General features: G+C 42.5%; 1 non-coding gene across 1 annotated transcript; it reads right to left on the minus strand.

Moving 5' to 3' along the window:
- Positions 1-8,539: 8,539 nt before the first annotated feature.
- LOC132651545 (small nucleolar RNA SNORA48) lies at positions 8,540-8,683 on the minus strand. The gene has a single exon (XR_009589157.1). It is a non-coding gene; the product is annotated as a small nucleolar RNA SNORA48 (small nucleolar RNA).
- Positions 8,684-20,918: the final 12,235 nt, after the last annotated feature.

The raw sequence follows: 20,918 nt of genomic DNA on the forward strand, positions 1-20,918 counted from the left end.
CTGGGGTCAGCTTCCAGAACCACACTTTTTAACTTTTGATACAATCAGAAGGCCATGCACTACCTCCTCTGTTGTCTGCAAAAGTGGGTGTTCCATGTTCTGATTCCTGACACCCACAAAGCCACTGAGCCCTCAGCTGGGATTGCTACAGAGAGCCCAAACATCTGCCTACCATGCTTTCTCAGAAACAGCCCTATGATGTGAACTTTTGTCTTCCAAAGCTCAGAGGCATCTGCTTAGCATTAATTAAATCACATGAAAAACCAGAGTTGAGAATAAGTTAGTAACACATTTTATTGTAGACTGAATGTTAATATCTGCTAATTCATGTGTTGAATCCTATTCCACAATGTAATGGTATTAATGGGTGGGCCTTTGAGAAGTGATAAGATCATGAGGGTGAATGAAGTTATACATATAAGGAGACCCATGGACTCAGGAAAATGGGAGAGATGACTCAGGTAAAGTATCTGGTACACAGAATTTCACACTACATATGTGGACATGAAGACTGGGTCAAAGTTAAACCAAAGTAGGGCATTCAGATGCTGAGAGCCCACAGCAGACAGCAGCAGAAGCAGAGATCATGTAGGGGTGTTTTGACGCCTGGACAGCAACTGTTAGTGAAGACAGTAGCTGACTTTCAGAGGGTAACTAAGGTTACAGCCTGGAGCCCAGAATACTAGTTCCACAGAGGAAAATGACCTCTCTACACTACTGCAATTTAATCCTCTCGTGAACACTGTAAATGCCTTCATTGAAAAAAGAAAGTTGACACAAGCAAAAGGAAAAAAGGAATAAAGAAGACTCAATTAGTAAATTACTTGGAAATGCATGAGTTGCAGTGCAGAAGCAAAAAATAACACAAAATAGCAAACATCACGTGTCCCTCAAAGAATAATACTCCCACATTACTAGCCTCCAATAAAAATGGCTGGAAGAACTTCCAATCACTTCAGAAGAATGATTCTATGTTCAACAACCCAAAGAAGAGTGTACAGGGACACACACAGAGAGAACAAAGAGCTGAATGAAGTGAGGATGACAATTAAGATACGACAATTCAATATAGAGATAGAACTGTTGAAAAGAAGCCAAACTGAAATGACGCTGGAACTTAAAAACTGAATAAAACTCAGTGGAAAGCTTCACTAATAGAATGGGGCATGTTTAAAACAGTATCAGGGATTGAAAACAAGATAAAGGAATTGAATCACTCAGTATAGGTTATGATATAGTATAGTAATGATACATTTTAAACTCTCTCTTCTCTCTCACTCTGTGTGTGTGTGTGTGTGTGTGTGTGTGTGTGTGTGTGTGTGTGTGTATGTGTAAACTAAATCTGCTTTTGGGCAGAGAAGAGGGAGATTAGAATCACACTAAAGGCATAAAAAGTTTTCTCACAGAGCCTCAAGAATAGAGTCCTTTCCAAACTGTGAGTTTATGCCTGAGAGACCAGTGCTGGATTCTGGCCTCCAGAACAGTGAGATAATAAACCCATGTTATTTTCAGCCAGAGTCTGTGTGTGTTCGTTACAGGAGCTAATGACACAGGTGAGTTGTTCAGGGGAAATCAAAGAAACGGCACACTCAACGGCAGAAACTACGTGGGAGAGGGTGGGTCCTATACTCTGCCATTTTCTGTTAACAAGCTGTCTCCAAAGCCTAATGCCAGCATTTGCAGCAAGCACACGCATTTCCTGCGCATGGCCATCATGATCTTCAGCAGTGTGAACATGAGGTCAGAAATAGGAAGCAAAGATGACTGGAAAGTCTGTTCTCTCCAGGGTTTGTGAGGGAGGCCGTATTTTGTAAGCTCCATTATTCTCTTGACAGTTAGCATCATCTGAGCAGCTTTAAGTCCTAGGCTGTGAAATGCCTAGAACATTGTGTGTTCTCAAGAAGAAATTTTAAAATCTGAGCAGATTGCAGGGACCCAAACAGAACGGTGGTCATGGTAGACAATAACAGAGGATTCTTGAAGGTCAGATGACCAGGAAGACAAGGGTCAGAGTAATGAGGTCCAACCCTTTGGCCTTTGCAGTGGGAGAAGTGGGAGGGGGGGTCTTCCTCCAAGTCTGGCGTTGAGACACAGATTTTATTGAGTTTACAATGTAGTATTTGAGGTTTCTGGCACAACCCCAAGCCCTTTTGCTACATTCAAAGCTATCTACTGTTTCATGTAGCAGCATGTAGCATTCTCATGTGTTTTGAAAGGGGAATAAAACTACACTGGCCAAAGCAGGCAGTTTGAAAGTTGTCTGGGTAGCCCTAGAGTTTTGATTAGCTCCTTGTAACCTTGGCAACCTTTTAATAGGAACATCACGAGAGCCTCAAATCTAGAGTCTTAAACTTAGACGTACTCCACCAAAAAGTTTAAAACATTACATGCTTTCAAATAATATAAGATTAGCATGTGTAGGGCACTAACTTGTTAATGCACAAACCAGTGAGATGGTAAAATCAATTCAAATAATATGGGGAAAAAAAGAGATGCTGGTAAATGGGAATATGGACGCCAATCTGCTAGTAGGTACAAACACAATCAGTATGTTATCTGGTTGGAGATGGTAATGGTCGAGACCTCTTATTTCCTGAAAGACAAGAGTTGTCTGAGGCAGAACCGAAGAGGAGGTACTCCGAGGGCATGACTCCAGTATTAGGAATTGCCACTCTGCCAAGGCTGGGATTCCACAGAGACCTGACCTGCTGCTCAGGCAGTGCATCCAATGTGTTTTTCTGGTCACTCAACTGAAAGATGGATCAGGGTGTGACAGGAAACTTACCTCTTTTCTTAATTCTTTCCAGGGCCTGACCTCTTTTAGAAAATGGAGCTGCTAAATGCTGGCAGTAGGGTCCTCTGTGACCCATGAGTTTGAGTTATCCTCTTCTAATATCTAGAGGGAGTAAAATATAAATGCAGCTGAAAGGAAGCTAGTGGTTGGTCTGAGGCTATTCCCAGGGATGCAGAACAAACTCCCAACGTTGTATCTGGGGGTGGTAGCTTCCCTGGAGATTTGCTGAGAAACTGCAGAGCAGAGAAGTGCAGTCCTAGGTGTGGAACAAACTGCTGGCTGAGAATGCTTCATTTGTATCCAGGTAGAAGTTCCTGGTGGGCACAGAGCAGCTTCTTTTGTGTTGACAGCCCCCAAGTTTCCGAAGGCTCATAAACTGGGCTTCTTACTGGACAATCTCCCAGTCTTCAGGAATAGCTCCAAGCTTCTAAAACCAGAGGCTACCGCTCTGGGTTCTCAAGATAGAAGCCTATTACCCTGAGTTTACAGTAGCAACACCCAGCAGATAGTCCTTGAGTTTCTGTACTCTAACCCTTGACAGCTCTTTCAAATGGTTTTGTTGTTTTCATTGTTTCTCCCTGTCTCTGTCTATCTTTGTCTGACTCTCTCTGTGTGTCTGTGTGTCTGTGTGTCTCTCTCTTTCTGTGTATATACCATGTATGTGTAGATGACCACAGATGCCAGAAGAGGGAATTGGAGCCCCTGGAGCTGAAGTTACAGGAGGCTGTGACTGCTAACTGTGGGTGCCCAAAACAAAATGTGTGTCCTCTGGAAGGGCAATATGTTTGTTAACCACTGAGCCATCTCTGTAGCCTCTTTCAAACTGTGTTAAGGACTAGGTCTTGTAGTTCATGTTGGCTTGGTCCTTGCCTTTGGCCCCCTGACAATGTCGGGATGGTTTTAATTGTGAACTCTGGTGTGGTGGGCATCACCTATCACTAGTGACTATGAACCTTGACCATGTGGTACTTCCTTTCTAGGCCAGGATGTTTCTTCATGGCATGAGACATTCCCCTGATTCCTCAGAGATAAGTGATTTATAATCATTTCTGAAATAACATTTCTTTTATGAGAACAGTTATTATTTCTTGGGCCTTTCCTTAAGTGCTCCAGTGTCAGTATTGGAAAGTTTTGACCATGTTGCCATAGAACCCTTACTGGACCATCAGAATGCCTGGTGTGAGTTCCCAGAACCTTTGTCACAGCGCCCAAGACATGGTGAAAAAAAAAATCCTGGCTCCAGTATGTTTCTCTGCTGTCAAGGAGCCCTGTCACAAAGTCAGCTTTGTGAGGGAGCAGTGGCTCTGGGACTGGGGCTGGCAGGCAAACACTCTCAGGCCCAAAACTAAATGAGATCGGAGTCTAACCCCAGCTGGAAAAGTGGAATGTATTAAGGGAGAAAGAGACAACTCACAAAACACGGATTGTTTTAGAGAGAGGGAGAAAGTCTTGGTTCTCAGATCCTGGAATAGCTGTTTAAAGTATGCTCATCATGACTGTTGGTCTGCTTCAAAGTTAGAGGCCAGTTCTCTTCTACCAAGTAATCTGCACAGAGCATTCACATCCAGATATCATCCATTCAGACAAGTGTTAAATCAGGAAGGTGAACCTATAGAACCTTTAAAATAGTACCAGCACGGAGAAGAGCTAGTCAAATGGGAAATGTTTATGCCTTCCAGAAACACAAAAAATAATATTTTATTCTTGTACAATTTAGAGTTATAACTGTCATGAATTTTCTCCAACAATATATATCCATTATTCAATATGTTATTATTAAAATCTTATTCTCTCCTGCCTTTCTTCACTCCTTGAAATCCCTCCCACTCTGAAAGATGGTTTTCACTGGAATTTTTCCTAAATCTGTTATTTGTTGGTTGGTTGGTTGGCCTTTCTGATCGCGTGGGAAGGCATCCAGGAAACTCACAACTTCAAGGGCTGGGAAGGTATCCCAGCTTTGAGGTGGAACAATGTCCCCAGAGTATCGTGAGACACAGGAGCCCAGGAGTCACATAGCTCTGAGGTGGGATAGTGTTCCAAGGATAACCTGAGGCACAGGAGCAGAGGAACCACAAAGCTCCGAGAGGAGACCTCTTAACGAGACATTGCAGCTCCCAAGGGAGGGTTATCCCATCCTCTGATGAGCTGAGATGCTTAGGAGCCTGAGCTCTGCTCTTCTTTGCATCTTCTTTCTTCTCTTCTTCATTGCTTCTTCTGATGCGGGGGTCAAACCAGGCAGTAAATCTCTTAGAAGAGATTTATTGAAGGGACGAATCCAGGAGAGGAGGGTTGAATCAAGGAATGACTGCCTCTGCTCTTAGGAGGAGGCAGCAGGAAATTGGGCAGACACAGCCTTCATATAGGATTTCTTAGGGGGGCACAGCTTTCTAGTGCAGGTATATCTGGAGTGAGGATTGGTGGGATTTCAAGTCCTGAGCTTGGGGAGATCAGGGTTTGGTGTTCTTTCCTGTTGAGGGATTGGGCCTCCACAGCTTGGGAGAAGCAGTGGGCTTACAGAGATAGCAAGATGGTTTGGGAGGGCCGCTAGCTCTGCTGTGGCCTGGGCATCCTGCAGCTGCTTGGGGCAGCCTGGGATGGCCTGGTGCGGCTTGGGAGCAGGCTACATTGATTTGTCTCAGGGCTGCTATCATCCCTACGGTGGGCCACTTTGAAGGCTGCAGACACTTTATCAAGGAAAACCCTACAAGATCAGTTCTCAGACACCTCTATATATCCATGGCTTCTCGCACGTCCCCACCTGTCACATGCCTTGTGCTGGGGCACAAATACAGGATCTTGTGCTTATAGTGCAAGTGTTATTACACTGAGTCTGCCCCCAAGCCCCAGAATCAACTCGACAAAGCATTCTTAAGAATATCTGAGTGGTGAGAGTGGCGAGGTAGCTCAGTTTGTAACGGCACCTGCCACCACGTCTGACTATCTGAGTCCCATCCTCAGGAATCACATGCTGGAAAGAAAGAACTGAGTCTTACAAGTTGTTCTCTGACCACTAAGGTGTTCCAAGGCATGCACACACATATACATGCAGACAATTACAGGAAATAAGGGAATGAAAGAATAACGTAATTTTATTATTTTTTTTCAAAGTAGTTTTTAAAAAACTTTTTATTGGCTCCTAGTGAGTTTTACATCATGCACCCCAGTCACACTCATCTTCCCATCTCCTCATATGTGCCCTTCACTCTTACAACTTTCCCCACAAAATAAAACACACAAACAAAACAACCACAACAAAACCCAAAGCTGTTGTTGGTTATTAATATTTATTATTGATTTATCTTTTAGTAAAGTAGTGGTTATTCTTAAACCAGCTGTATATACAAATCACTATATAGGGACTAGGATTTATTTAATTAACCTAGAGCACAATGCTGGGCAATCATTATTCCATCCTAAACCTCTAAGCCCACATAGTTTCCTCCCATTCAGATTTCCCACATTATATTTGCTTTTAGTCTTATCTTAGGTCTGGTTCATCTCTCCTGGTGGTTCCAAGTCCTCTCCTGCCAATCTCTCCTCTCCAATTGCTTCCTTCTCCTCCCCTCAGGACCAGGATGTCCCATCCTATTCCCTCCATTGCTCAGCATTGGCTGGTTGTTTTATTGACAATACAGAGAACAAATAGTAGCACATTTACACAAACCTGAGACAGGTGACACTTAGAAAAAATATCACAATACAATGTCCAGATTGAAACCAGATATTGGGGTAGAGAAATCAGCATTTGAATGAACAAGGGTAAATTGTATACATTCCACAAGAACATTATACCAACACAAAGCATAGAAACATCTCATCGCAGAAGCTGTAGTATGACAGTATATCTCTCTGTCCACAGACCTTTACTTGTAAATGTTCATTGTAATGAGCAATGGATCTGCTTCAAGATCTCTGGCTTCTGTGACATCATAAATATTGGATCATCACTGAGACTCCTCCTGCTTATCCTGTTGTTGCTCTGTGTCATGGCGATCTTGCAGCTTTGGATCAGCAGGACTAGTCCTTTCATGTGTCTCAACCATTCACAGGGGATAAAGATTTTGGGGTGGGCCAACTCAGAGCCCTGGAACTGGGCCTGGGTTGTAGCTGAGCTTGTCAGCACATTGCCTCTCCTTTATCTACACCACTAAGGCTAGCTCTCTAGCATTTCTCTGGCTAGCCCACCCAATGCCCCCATCTGCAGGAGGCAGGGTCAGCTCTCTTGCTCTCATGCCCTAAGGGCCAGCTCCCCCACACCCATGCCTCCAGAGCAAGCTCCACTGTGCATCCCAGTCAAGGCATGAGGCCCACTCTCCCAAGTGCTGCCCTCAAGGGGGTAGGATAGCTCTTCCCCTCTTAAACCCTCAGAGCTGGCTACTCATACCTTAGCCATCAGGAATAGCTCCAATGTGTTGCCCAGTCGAGGCACAGGGCCTGCTCTCCTGAGTGCCATAAACAGTGAAGGGGCAGTGCTAGCTCTAAAGCCCTCAAGTCCAGCTCTCTCAACTACCTACTGAAGTATCAAGGGAGGGCCTCATCTCTGCACTCATGCCACCTCACAGCATGAGTGGTGCAGCCATTGGGGCTGCCCACCTGTGCCCTCTCCACCAGTGCCAGCTCTACTGTGATGCCCAGATGAGGTGCAGGACCTTCTCTCCCAAGTGCTGCAGTTGACTGCCTCAGGTGGCAATGGGCAAGGGGGTAGAGGGCATCTCCCCTCCCCCACCATCCTCACCTAGTCCACCCCATATTAGAATAGTGGCAGCACCAGCTCTCCATTGCTTATGACCTCAAGGTGGCTCACGTACACCCCAGCCACCAGGGCCAGCTCTACTGTGCTGTTCAAGTAAGGTGCAGCTCACCTGAGTGCTGCATCTGGTCAGGGGCAGGGCCAGCTCTCCAGCAAGACGCTGGGGCTAGCTGTCCTGACTACCAGAGGTGTGGGAGGGGTTATCACTTCTGTACCAATCCTACCTCACAGCTGGTAGGGTTAGCGCTCTCACACTCATGCCCTCGAGCAGCTCAACCCCCCCACTCCAACCACCACTGGGATGCCTGGGGGAGACACAGGGATAAGGCCAGCTCTCCAGAGCACCACAGTCAATGAGAGGCTGAGCCAATTCAGCACAGCACTTGGAAATCCGTGTGGTCCCCAGCAGCTGCCCCACCCAACGGATGTGCCATGTTCTCTAGTAGTATATGAGCAATGAACATCAGCTCCTTCTGCTGCATAGCCATAGACCCAGACATGGCCCTCCGTGGCAGCTTAGGCTGGGACCTCACAAGAGCTCCAGGCGGCAGGGCTGGCCACTCCAAACAGGCTATTCTTCTCTACCCCTGAGTCTCCAGTTTCATCTCTCTTCATAATGCTTAAGTTTCTCTGCTTCTCTTTCTCTCCCATCCGATCACCATATACTCACCCATCGTGATGGCTTTCACTACAGGCTGGTCATGCAGCTGGCAGGCCTCTGGGTGACTTCCTCCGTCTGTGCTTCCCGTATGGCAGCAAGGGGGTGTTGAGGGCCAGCCTGTGCAGAGCACTGCAGGGAAGTTCTGTGGGTGGCATGGCAGTCCGAAGGCCAGGCCGTGCTGCTGTGTGGTGGTAGGTGGGGCTCTGCGTGTCTATGGGCCTGCCAGTGTGGTAGGGTGGAGGCTGTCCTTCCCCACCCTCACGTCATGGCATGGCAGAACTTAGGTCTCTGTCTGTCTTTCTCCTCTTGCTCTGGATTTGATTTGATTTGATTTTAATGTATCCTAGGCATAAAGCAGCTTTGACCCTCAAGACAGGCATCAAACTAGAATGAACAAAGGACTGCCATCTGCTCTGCCCCTGAATGGTATAAGAACGCCACCACCACCAAGGTGTCTCTTTGCCCATTGTCAGGGGGTCAATAACGTAACTTTAAAACTTAAAAAAAAAAATCTTTAAACATGAGTGGTGAGTTTTGCTTTTATGGATCCTAAGGGTTAATAAGACAAACTCCGTGTTCTGTGCATGTATGAACCTGCATAAGTTTTCTTGACTATTTTGGCATGACATATTTATTAATGAGTATTTGAATGTGGCATGGCATACTTATTAAGGAAACTATAAATGCATATATGTGTGTATATATATATATACTGCAGAAAGATGGCAGGCACTTGGGGAAAGTCACTAAAGTCGTTGGTGTCCATTTTTCCAGCATCAATCTTTTGGGATTTCTGACTGCACTGAGTCCTAACTGGTTACAAATGTTGCATCTGATCTTTGTTTATTCTCTTTAAATTCTTCCTTAGCTCTAAACCAGAACCTTGGCATATTTTGAAAACTACCTCTTTACAATTTCTTATCATCATGACCCTTTAAAAATGAATGTTTCAGAGACTGGAGAATTTATCTTCCAATTTGCACATTCTTTGAGAAGTGCAGCTATCACAAATAGGAGGAAACTGAGGCAAAATTGTGAAGAAATTTCTTTCAGCTGAGTGAAGTCATGGAAAAAAAAAAAAAAAAACCAATGGAGCATGCACCAGAAGTCCGTGGTTTGAATTCTTGCACATTACCCTGCCATAGCAATATTGCTGTCTGTTGATTGCTGGCACCTACCAGCCACTTTGCTTGCATTAGTATTAACCTAATTTGTGGAACAGCATCTCTCACTCCCAGGCTGACCTTGAACTTACTTTGTAGCTCAGCCTGCCTTCTCAAATTCATAGAGTTCTCCTGCCTCAGCCTCCCAGGGGCTGAGATTATAGGCATAAGCCACCACACCCAGCTTTTTAATTACTAGTTTTCAAATAATATTGTGGTTATTCCATCCACAGGTACATAATATGAACTAAAATAACTATTAAAATGAATGCCATATACCTCAAATCAAAAATGTTGCTGTGAAATTATCTTTCTCTTGGAAAGTTTAATTCTGAACACTGCTAATGGCAGCAATATTATTAGGCCAATTAAATTAACATTTTTAAATTGTGTCAGGCATTCTGTTATGCCGCGGGCATTCTGTGTTATGCAATCGGCATTTATTATCTCAATATTTCCCAACTATAACCATTATAGTCTAATGCTTTTGGTAAAAACAAAACAAAACAAAAAAACAAAAACAAAAACAAAACAGTCTTTTCAATTCAACTGTTTTGTCATATATGTATCTTTAACCCAAGAACAATGCTTTGGGGTTTGGGGTGGGGGGAGCAGTTAGATCTTTTTTGTTTTCTATTTTCTAATCAGAAGGCATTCGTTTTATATAGAATTGGGCATATGTTCCCTTGGTTAACACATCAGACTTCAAGCAGTTTTGACCATTAGTGCTAGAATGAAATACCATTCAAACAGCCCTGAAGGTAGTGGAAACACAGGGCAAAATAGCCGCTGTCCACCTCTAGAACCGAGCGGAGCTGGAATGGCTGCGTGAAGAACCTAAGAAGGCATGGTGTCTATCACCCCTGCAGAGCAACCATTAAGTCAGTGTTGAGCACCGAGAATATGGGTGAGGGCTGGACTCTGACCCCACGTCTCTAGTTATATGACACACCTTAAGGATGTGAATCTTCTGCTTGGGGAGTTTAAAAATATCTCCCTATCATTGGGTTGTGAATGTCTTTTTGATCTTCTAAGCCTCAAACTGTATTGTAACTTGTAGCTCTCCTGGGTAGAGAGCCATTTATTAGTTTGCTATTTGTTTTGCTATGCAAATCTACTACTGACTTAAAGGGTAATTTGACTGAGCTTTTAATTTGTTAAATGTTATTATCACTGAAGAGGGACTTGCTACGTTGCTCAGGTTCTTCCCAAACTCTTCCCTCAAGTGGTCTTTCTGCTTCAGCTTACCTAGTGCTAAAAGTATGGTTGTATGTACTGCCCTTGGCCATATTAATTTTGAATTTTATTTTATAAGGTTCCATGGCATGCAAAGAATACAGAAGAGAAAAAAAAGCACATCATGGAATATCTTTTATTATTAAATTCAGTGAACAATGAGTATGTCAGTAACTGTAGAGATCAGTGCATACATCTAATTTTAACAAAGCATTGTAAAAGGATAGAAAAATTATCTTATTTGACTACTGGACTCACAGAAGCCTGGTCACAACTGTCATCAATCAAATTATATTTTGAAAGATAAGCAACAGTACAAATTGATGGCAAAGAGATTCCTAACTAAGGAAAACCTGAACAAAGGTCCAAAATATGTCCAGTGAGTAGGAATTCACCCAGTTGAATAGGCTGTATAGCAGACACATGGCAGTTACATGAGACAATGCTGAACAGGAATGCCTGGACCATGGTTGATAAGGGCTGAAAACCCAAGGTGAAAGCCCTGTGTGAGTCTGAGAACAATAAGAATATGGTGAGTATTTTTAATCATATGGGTTGTACGACCCCAGTCAAGCTTTATCAGGGTTAATAAGATCGTGAATTATGAAGGGAATGGGGGTGAGAGGCAGTTAGAACCAGGACTGGAGCCAGGAATTCCAGGCAGAGCCATAACAAATATTTCCACTTGGATACCACGTAAGTCAAGAAAACTCTCCTTTTTTTCCCTACCAGATGTTGCTCCCTTAACCTCCTGTGTCTTATTGAAAAGCTATCTCCCTTTTCCTCCGCAGACAGGAAGCCATCTTCATTTGTGCTCTCCCTTTCCCCACCCCTGTATCTGATCCATCGAAAAATCTTGACTGTATCTCAAAAGGCCATTCCTTAATCCTCAACTGTTTCTCTTTATCTACCCCACTGAGACTTTAGCCTAGAGAACCCCAACATTCCTTGGAAAAAGCTGTGACAACATCCCGAATGGAGGTCTTCTTTTCATATTCGACAAAGGACAGCCAGAAAGGTATATTCTAAGTGGAAATTAGATTCCAGGGCTGTCCTTCTTCTAGCACCCCTCCCCCGCAGGGTGCTTGCTGTACTTAGAGTAGATACACACTTTGGACAGTGACTTAAAATGGCTTCCACATTGTATCATCCATGTGAGCCTCAGATGTTGTCTTTCATTTTCCTCCAGTCCCATAATGCTGCAGCCTTCCGTCTATCATTTGAACATACCAGGCTCACTCTTACCTCAAGGCCCTTCTCGTTGCATGGAGGCAGCAGCATAGGTCTACTGGCAGAGTGGAATCCAAGTCTGAATCTTTACAGGGCAAGATCCTATCTTATTCAGTAAATTTATACATAACTGTTTTTGATAGCCACACACAAATATTTTTGGTTTGTGATTATAGCTATTATCACAGAAATTCTCTGAAATGAAAAGTCATTCATGAGAAAACTCCAAAAAGAAAATTATTCTAGCTCATTTCCCACCCCTGAGTCTTTGGAGTTACATTTGGGTAGAAAAGAGGAGGGGGGGTTTCTTCCCCAAAGGCCTGCCCACCTCCCATGCTCCACAAATTACAGTGAGTCCCAACCCCACCCTATTTCTTATTCCATTTTCTCTATAGAACACTTGCTTTGTTCACATATACAAAGCTTGCATGACTTCATGCCGCTGTGAAAGAATATATGCCCTTGAACATGCAAAATCTCCTTTGTTCCCTTCTTTTACCTGCCTCACCTCTAAGACATATGTCCAACTAAGCCACACTTAAGATTAAAGCACTAGGTGATTTTGTAATGGCAAATGTCTCCTGCCGACAGCCGTCTTCAGAATATTCTTAAATGGCTTTTTTCTCAATGCATGCTGGTAGAGGGGACAAGGGAGGTCATGCAAAGTATTTGTCCATTCTTAAGGTACTTAATTCCACCATGAGACACCCCACTACAATGACTTCATGTGAACCTATCTACCTTACAAAGGCCTTGACTCTCAAACGCTTTCACACTGAGAAGTAAGAGCTTTGATGTCTGAATGGGGGCTAAGGAGCTCCAGCCACTGCCTCTCCTTATAAAAAGGTTCATACCTGAACTAATTGAAGAAAATTCTGTTTTTCTGACTTAACCTAGTGATCCTAGCAAGCAAAAGCAAGTCCATGACAGCAAGCCAGGTGTCTGTGAGCAGAGGCAAGGCTGGGCGTCCTACACACCTCCACAGAGAAAAGTCACATGGGACCTATCTCTACCACTCTCCCACGAGGTGTTATCCAAAAGGAAGGTCCTCTTGCAAGGGATGAAGATAATGCCCATTCTGTATTCACTATTATTTCCTGAAAACAAAAACAAAAAACAAAAAAAAAAACCCAACAAAAAAACAAAACAAAACAAAAACAAACAAACAACCAAAAAAACAAGCCAGAAGTCCTTGGAAAACTGGCTCGCCTCAGGTCTGGGACAAGAAATGTCCAAGATGAGCTTAGGCACTCATTCATCCTGGTGAAAGAATGTTGTCAGAGACCTTTAGGGCAGTGGTTCTCAACCTTCCTAATGCTGCGACCCTTTAATAAAGTTCCTCATGTTGTGGTGACCCCCACCATAAATTATTTCATTGCTACTTCATAACTGTAATTTTGCTACTGTTATGAATCATATAGTAAATATTTGGTATGCAGTTCATCTATGAAAGGGTCATTTGACCCCCAAAAGAGGTTGCTACCCACAGGTTGAGAACCACTGCTCTAGGAAGATCACAAAAAAACTTAACTAGGAGAGAGACTTTGGGGCCAGACTAGGTATAATTTAGGCAAGAACATGGCAATACCTGTGCTATGGTTTGGATACGTGCAGAATGTGTTAGAAGTTTGGTCCTAGCCTGTAGAGCTTTTGGGAACAGGTGAAGCCTTTCAGAAGTGGATCCTGGCAGGAGGGCATTAGGTTTCTTGAGTGTGTGTCCATATAGGGGATCTTAGCACCTTCATCATCATTGCTTCCTGGACATTGTGAGATGAGAAGAATCTTCTAACACATGCTCATGCCATGATGCACAGTCTATACATAGTTTCCAAAAGAGCAGGCCAACTGACATAGAACTGAAACCTTCAAAACTCACCCCCAAATAAGCCTTTCCTTTTTTAAATGGATCTTATCTCAGGTAGTTGTTAGAGTTTCAGAAAACAGACCAAAATAGCTTACAGTGGAAGCAATACATCAAGCATATTAAAACATTAAAACACTGTTTATCATGCATCAAAAGCAACTCATACATAGGGTTTATTAGCAAAACAACCCATTATTCTGGAAACTAGTAAGCAAAGAAAAATCAATCAAGCATATATTATAGCTTTCCTATATAAATTCTTATTATCCAAAGTAAGCTATAAAAGGTTTAAGAAAAAGCTCAGAAATACACTTTCTGGTCTATGCTTCATGAAAACTGCCCCCTCTGCCACAGCCACATCTCTCAATTGTTTCTTAGCATCCTGTACTCTCTCCAGTACCTTCAGACTGAAAGACACTGTGTGTTTTCTGGGGTCACTTGGTTCAAACACCAGGGCCAAGGTACTAGAGGCTGAGATGAACATGTCACGTTGGTTCTTGGGACTTTCAGAGAAAATTTGCTCCCTGCAAAGCCCAGTTTCTGTATGCCAGGGCCATGTTGAGTCCCTTGTCTTGTAGCACAGCTCCCTGCCTGTGAGTTCGCATGGCTTTCTCCCTGTCTTGTGTGTCTGTATCTAGGTCAAGCGTTCCCCTTTTTATAAAGACACCAGTCAGCCTTGATTTGGGTCTGCCTTCATGATTTCATTTTAGCTTGGCCATCTCTGGAAAGAGGCTCCCTACAAACAAGGTCATATCTCAAGATATTAGGTCTCTGTGTGTGTGTGTGTGCCTGAGAGAGAGAGAGAGAGAGAGAGAGAGAGAGAGAGAGAGAGAGAGAGAGAGGATCCAACCCATTTACTATTGTTAGTCCCTTGATGTTCCAGTGGCTATTGTTGTTTATCCTGATTTTCTTAGACCTTCATTAAAGTACCTAATAATATGCCAAGTTTGCTCTGGGACTCTGACCATTCACCCATTTTCAGTTATTAAATGCAGTATGTTCATAGAACTTAGTGAGAGGGGCTGACACGGTGAGGGAAAAGGGCAAAGGAACTGCCAGGCATGATTCCCAAGTTTCTGTTTTTTGTCTTAGGTGATTTCTGTCGCTGAGGTCAGCCATGCAGAGGACTGCTGGAGTGGAGAGTACATGGGAGCTAGGAACTTCCATTTAAATGCAGAAAGCATGGAGAAGCACACAAAGGACTGGAGACCGTGCAGAGTGGTGGTTCTATGCTTTGGACAAAAGCAGCAGTAGGGAATCAAATCCTGGCTCTGCTATGCTCTAGCTAGATGCCTTAAGACAGAGACATCCCTTTGTTCCAACTGTGTTTACTCTCACCTGTAAAACAGACAAAACTAAACCTGCTTCATAGTTCACTGTGAGGGCTGGTGACCTGAAGCACATAAAACGCTTAACAAGATATCTGGTGTGTCCTAAGAAACGACGAAGGATATTATTACCCAGGATTACGATGGCATACTTCACAGCTGGTGAAAGCATCATGAATACTGAAGGTTTTGAAGCCATCCTCTCAATGTGGGCTAATTCCTATTTTCCACTGGAAATTTAAAAGTATTTTAAATGCTGTGCAAGAAGGAAATAAAGTTGTTTGCAGGCTTGTATTTTTGAAACTTTTTTTAAAATTTGGTTTTGAACTTAGTAAGCCTATTTAAAAACAGCTTCTAGCTTTGGTGCTGGGTATCAGTTGAAAAAAATGGATATACATATGTATATATACATATATATATATCAAAGCAGTGTAGATATTTAAAGATGTCAGGGGGCTTTAAAAAATAATGTAGTCTGACCTCCAATTTTATGATGATGAAATGAAGACCACAAAGGTTAAATGATTCATTGGGAGCCATACAGCTGGAGGCACAGCTGTAGCAAAAATTCAGTTCTGGTGTCACGTAAGCTGGCCCTTTCATCTCCAACATAGCAGCCTCCAGCAAAACAGTCCAGAAAATGTTTATTGTACAGAATTTTCAGTGTGCACAATGAACCTGACCCCTCTCCAAAGATTAGTAAGTTAAGAATAGGAATGAGGTACCAAAGCAAGAGTTCAAACATGGTGCATGTGTGTGTGTGTGTGTGTGTGTGTGTATGTGTGTGTGTGTATGCATGTGGAAGTCAGAAGACGTTTTGCTGGAATCAGTCCTCTCCTTTCACTGTGTAGGTTTTAGGTTGTTCCATATTGAACCCAGGTTTTGAGCTTGGTGGCAAACACCCTTACCATTAAGCCATCTTACTGACCTGATGTCCCATTTTATTATTATAAATCCACTAAAATCATTCCTCTACAGTTGTGGATGATGATGATTAACTAGCATTTTAAATTTTGGAAATGGGTGTGCTTAGAAAGAGCTTAACTACTCTCACACATGGGCATAGGTTTTTCTTCTTCTACCCTTGAACATCATTTGCAGTTTCTTTTGAAGCCTTTGTGATTTTTTTTTTCCCTTACCACAACCAATTAGCTTAGTGCTTTGTCCCATTTTATACACTTTAAAGTGTATAAAGTGTTTAAGGAAACCTGACTTAATGAGCCAATGGAATGCTGGAACGGTGGTTATATGGCTTTTTATAATTAAATAGGGTTTTGAAGTTTTGAAAAAAAAGCCAATTATCACAATTGGGCGAAACCTTTTGTGACCCGTACATGAAACTGTGTGGAATTAACTGTGTTGGTTTCCTGCTTTGATAGATGGAAAAATTGAGCTGTGGTTTATTTCTCCTTTTCATCTTTGCTGGTGTAAGATGAAGGAGATTTAGGCAAAGTAAAGCTGCAGGAAAAATTTGTAAATAACATTTCCTAATGTGGCTTATAATTTATTATATTAAAAAGCTCACTGGGAAGATAGGATATTCAAGAGAAAAGTCAACCAACAGAGCTGGATTTTACTAGCTAGAAGGCTCGGTGTCCATAGCAACAAGCAACATCACCACACTTTCCCTTTCCATCCCCAATTAGGGACCTAAACAGCCAAAGAGCTTACTACTACCTAATATCCTGATAACATGCCTAATAAATGACTGCCTGTGTGAGAGGTCTTAACAAACCTCGATGTTATTTTACTTTTAAAATAGGACAACAAAAGGAAGAAAGGAAGAAATAGGAGTACCTAACCAAGACATAAAAAATAAGGAAGCAGCTCACAGAGCCGGATGGTGTTATGTGAGAAGGTGGTTGCAATAATAGTTGTGAGGAAGAAAGGAATTGCTCCTTAGCCTCGATTCGTGTAATTACCTGATGTCCAAGGTAGAGAACATGTGTTTGAGCTGTTGTCAAGCTATACATCATCTAATTGACCTCCATAATGATACTATTGTTCTGAATCTGAATCTGGAAAATGGAGCCAATCTCTAACCATCTGAAGATATTATAAATTGCAAATTCAATCAGTTATAATGGTATGCTCTTTGCATATACAATTGATTAATGTTACTAGATAACAACTTTTTATTTATTCAACAAACATACCGCATGTATTCATGTGACAGCTGCTGGAAAGGTTCTGAAGATGTTGGATGCGAAGAAGACAGTCTTAAGCTTCCAAAGATATGAATCTTGCATAGGACCTAGATATCAAATTTTCTATTGACACACAGTAGAAAAAGATCACTAAAATTACCTGTGATGGGCACATCATTATTTAATACCCTTAGGATCTGACATAGTTTCCTGAAAATAACTGACACGTAATAAATCTTGATGGAATATAAAAGCACTAGGATGAGGGCAACAAACAGCATCAGAATTAGCAGGGGCAGGGGCACTCCTCAAAGCACGAGGCCTCAAGCTACAGCTAAAGAAGATGGTGTGATTAAACTCATTCTAAAGGAAGTTAACAGGATTCAAGTTTTCAGAAATAATAAGCAAAGCTGACATGTGAAGGCAGAATATGCAGACATTATAGAGACATTTGTGCTTAGGCAATCCTCCGAGAGAGCAAACTCAGGCAGCGAGGGAGACAAATATTAAAATTCTCTGGATAGCTGGGAAGAAAAGGAAAGAAAACCAGCCCAAAGTGCAAACCATGAAGCCTGAGAAGGCATGCAGCTTGAACCCTGCTTACGCACCCACTCGCTCGTTTGCTGCTTCCCCGAGCCAGCTGCTCTGCCTGGTACCGGGGCTAGTGTAGGTGAGAACACACTGAGTCGCTGTTTCGTGGCTTGTTTTTGCCATGAGACTGGCGCCCTTCAAACACACCTCATGATTTACTGAAGTGTGCTGATCTGTTTCCTTTTAAGAGAATCGAACTTGTGTAAAGACACGGCGTTTGGCCGCTTGCTCCCAGTGCAACAGACATTTGCTGAAGAAATGGATGGTGGCGCTTGCTCTCTGCTGGGAGACAAAGTAAAATTCTAAGATGAAATTAGAAACGTAGGTAAGGCACAATCATACATTTCCTGTGTTTCTTTATTCTAAATGCAAAGTGATCATTACTCTGTGCTAGTAGGCTCAGAAGAACCCAAGGAATTTTAAGTAGATTGTGCTCTCTTAAGCACTTTATGTGCTTTATGGAAAGAGAGAAGGGGTATGAAATTGGGTGGGCGGGGAAGTGGGGAGGGTCTGGAAGAAGCGGGGAGAGGAAAAAGCGTGATCAGAGCATACGGTATGAAATATTCTTTTCAATAAAAACGAAATGCTTTATGGCCTCTGGCCTTGAATTTCTGCTATTTCAAAATATTAAGGAGAAAAATATAGAGGCATATTTATCATTTTCAGTGTGAATTCAGCACACTAACACCTGTCACGAGCAACCCAGTGGCCCTGCACCCTTCCCTCACTGCTAAGGCCAGCATCTTCCCGAGTGCAGCTTTACTGCATACATTTTATTTCTGTATCTCTCATTTTTCTTTCAGTGGCCTTTCTTTTGCTAGAAAACTGCATTAACTGGAGTGTCATAAACCCACTCACTAAGGTCCTGAGCTTAATTGCCTGCTGATGGTATTATTGGACGGTGGCGGAAGCTCCCAGAGGTGGGATCTAGTTGGAAGAAGTAGGTCATTGGGGTGTGGCCTTGGAGGGCTTATCTTGCAACAATCCTCTCACTCTGTCCCTCTCTGCTGTCAGGAAGTGAGTATCATTGATCCACCACATGCCCCTTGCTCTGAGGGAGGCATGAACCCTGTACCAAACTCAGATATCAAGCTCTGTAAATAAGCCAGCACAATGTAAAAACATGCTTCAACTCAGCCTTCAGGATATGTACAAATGTGTGCAACTCCCCAAAGTGAATCTTAAGACATTCACATCACATTAAGAAGAAAGTCTGTGAATGGGAGAGAGGTCATGTGGCCTCGACCCTGAACAAAAAGCTAAAGGTAACTAGAAATGTTAAGAGTGGGAGAAATAGTCTCTCAAAGAAAGAGCACACCAGTTGGTTTCCAATAACTAATGGTCAGTCTGAAAATACATACATAAAAATAATATTATACAGACTAAGCAGGTTTTATTTATGTAAAAAATATACACACATTTGTGTATGTAACACGAACTAAAGAAAAAGTGATCATGAATTTGAAAGAGGGCAAGACAAAGCCTAATTCATCTCTTCTAAATGTCATTCATGACTTTGATGTCATAAATAGGAGGATCATAGAGTTTACCCTTACGTTTTCTTCTAAATGTTCCTTCCATGATTTTAAATCTTGTACTCATGTCTTTCATTCGTTTTGAGCTGGGTTTTATACATAAGCTGAAATCAGGGTCCATGCTTCCATTTTGGCATGTGGTTACACAGTTGGATGCCAGCACTATTTGCGGAGAAGACCATTCTATCCTCAATAAATGGGCAGGGCACACCTGTCACAAATCAGTTGACCAAAGACATATGCATTCATTTTGGGGACATCGACTTTATACTGTGTGTGTGTGTGTGTGTGTGTGTGTGTGTGTGTGTGTGGCGTGTGTAGGAATGTGTAGGTATGTGTATGTATGCATGCACACACTCGGTATAAAATTCAGAGTCTAAAAATGAATGTGTGTGAAATGAAAATGACTATGTAGCCACATGTCAAAATGTAAAATGTATGTGCGTATGTGTGTGTGGTGTGAGTATATGTGTGTGTGTGTGGTTATATGTGTGCTGTGCTGTGTGCTGTGTATGTGTGTGCATCAGCGTCATATCCATGCTCCACTGCAGTTTTTAGTTCCATCACTGTGTAGTAAATTTTAAAGTATGCATCTTCCTGCTTTGTACTTTGCCAGAACTGCTTGGGCTATTTTTGGTCCCCTGAAACTCCATCTGGTTTTAAGCAAAGATGCTTTCTGCAATTTTGCTGCCGTTGAATCTGTAGATTAGTTTGGAGGACACTGCCTTTTTACAATGGTTAGGTCATCTGCTGGGTCTCCACCTAAAGTTTTTAGAGTAGAAATTCTGCAATCATTTTGTTTCAAAATATTTTATTCTTTTGATGCAGTCATCTATGGAGTTGTTTTAACTTCTTTTTCAGGTTGTTCTCTGTACTTGTATAAAAACAAATCTGAAGGCCAGTGATAATAAAAGTACTTGCTATGCAGGTCAATGACCTGGGTTTGACTCCTGAATCTTACAGTGGAAGAACACACAGTTCTGAAAGTTGTCCTCTGATCTCCACAAGCCTGCAGAGGCGCCTGTCTGTCTCCACTCACATACACACCTCAGTACAACAGACAAAAACATACATAATAAAAAAATTACAGTTTGTATTTTGAAAAAGATTGCCTTTGCATTAGTACTAATAGCTTTTGATAGATTCTCTAACATTTTAAGTGTAATAGCATGCTATTTGTGAATAGAGATAGTTTTCTTCCTTTGCAAATTTTTTTCTTGCTTGATGTCCCTAGACAGAATCTCTAGCATAGTGTCAGGTAGGAAAGTGAGGGTTGGAATTCCTGACATGTACTTGACTGCTCCTTCATCCTTAATGAGGTTAGCTGGCTAGCCTCTGCAGGGAGCCCTTTTCAGGTTGAGAAAATTCCTTTCTAGTCCCATTTGTACAGGTCTCTGCCTCACTGAGCTGGCTGTGGGAAGGAGAACATGGTCTTCTCACATACACTCTCACATCTCTGAGTCTTTACAGAGATTCTTGACTATACATTTCATCTGCTGTTTGCCATCAGGACCATCACATGGATTTATTTTTAACATTCTCTGTAAATGGTCAGAAGAAATCATACTAGTCCAGGAAGCCAGCGCCTCTTCATCTGATGGGATTACTCATTACTGGTG

This window comes from Meriones unguiculatus, chromosome 1, assembly GCF_030254825.1.
Source record: "Meriones unguiculatus strain TT.TT164.6M chromosome 1, Bangor_MerUng_6.1, whole genome shotgun sequence".
In the NCBI taxonomy this organism is placed as follows: Eukaryota; Metazoa; Chordata; class Mammalia; order Rodentia; family Muridae; genus Meriones; species Meriones unguiculatus.